Source organism: Eubalaena glacialis, chromosome 8, assembly GCF_028564815.1.
Source record: "Eubalaena glacialis isolate mEubGla1 chromosome 8, mEubGla1.1.hap2.+ XY, whole genome shotgun sequence".
NCBI classification, from domain to species: domain Eukaryota; kingdom Metazoa; phylum Chordata; class Mammalia; order Artiodactyla; family Balaenidae; genus Eubalaena; species Eubalaena glacialis.
The window spans coordinates 6797053-6798526 of NC_083723.1; the positions used below are offsets into that span (position 1 = coordinate 6797053).

At 43.4% G+C, this 1474-nt stretch overlaps 1 pseudogene; it reads right to left on the minus strand.

Annotated features, from left to right (window-relative positions):
* Positions 1 to 251: 251 nt before the first annotated feature.
* LOC133097080 (small nucleolar RNA U3) lies at positions 252 to 338 on the minus strand (annotated as a pseudogene).
* Between the last annotated feature and the right edge of the window lie 1136 nt (positions 339 to 1474).

The window sequence follows — 1474 nt, forward strand, 5'->3', positions numbered from 1 at the left end:
GTTTTACTGAGATATAATAAACACATATCACTGTATTTAAGGTATACAGCATAACGGTTTGACTTACAAATATTATGAAAGGATTACCAATGATTACCAAATGATTATTAAGTTTAGTTAACATCCATCATCGCATATAGTCACAATAAAAAGAAAAAAAAGAAAAAGAACTTCTTTTCCTTGTGATGCGAAATCGTAGGATTTACTCTTTTAATAACTTTCGTATACATCATAGAGCAGCGTTGTCTACAGCAATCATGCTGTACGTTACATCCCTGGCACTTAGAGAAACTTCTCCAGCAGCGAACTATAGAAATGATCCCTGAAAGTATAGCCTTCCAGGGCTTCTTATACTTACTCACCCTTCTAGGTTATTTGAAATTGCTCTAGGAATTACCTTAGATGTTACTATCAAAGTTCTCTTCTATCTCTTCCATCAGTTTTGTTCAGTAAAACCCTTCTATTCAGACTCCTCAGTTGAGTTGTAATTTTTTTTTCTTTCCTATCCACTCATAGGGGTTTTCTCTCTACCTGTATAGGTCAGATGATAAACCATCAAGCAGCCTGAAAACTTGGACCCTTCAGATAAAGTGTAGGGAGTGTTTGTGGGTGGAGAAACCTCTCTGTTCTCAAGTTCTCTGGGCACAAAAAGAGAAAGGCAATCCTCTGATAATCACCTGATCAAATAGGGATTCAACTCAGTGCTGCAGTTCCTTTTAACCTGCTGGGGCCAGCAGGATGAGGGGACCACACTACTTAAAGTATTCCATACAACAAACCCCTTTCCCCAGAGAGTCTACTGGTTGGTATCTCTTGGGAATCTCTAAAATATGAGCTCTGCCAGGGTCTCCCCCCTAAGAGGAAAGGCTTCTCCCTGATTCCTGGATCCAAGTGTGTATCCTGGGACCACAGATCCACTAGTGCACTTGGGCCTCCAGGTCTACTACTTGTGCAAGCATGGAGTTTGGAAGGAGATGATGCCACAGGTGTGTGTTTGGGGTTGCGTCTTCCCACTTATCTTCCATGACAAAGGCTGACCTTCAAGTGCAGACTGATACTTCCCACCAGCTCCATTCACCAAGCTCTTCTCTCAGCTCTCCCACAGGTGTCTCCTCCACCCACGTGAACTTTCTGCCAACCTCCATTGTGCCCTTTGCTGTCTACTGAATACGCAACTCTGTCCTGAGTCCCACAATGTTCTTGGCCTCGACTTTAATAACCCTGCCACATTTACTGTCACCTACTAATTTGAGTCCTGCTTCAACCCTAATTGACACTAAAGCTGAGACCTTGCTGCTGGTCCCCAGAATGAAGAGACCCTCTCCCCTTTACACCAGTATGAAGCTTAACGCAAGTTGACCTTACATTATTTGTGCTGTTGGGTCATCCTCTTGGAGTCCAGTCCAACCTAAACCTCACACGATTGCCCTACTGCTCTGTCCCTCTTGGTTTTGAGATGCCCTTGAGTAGAGCC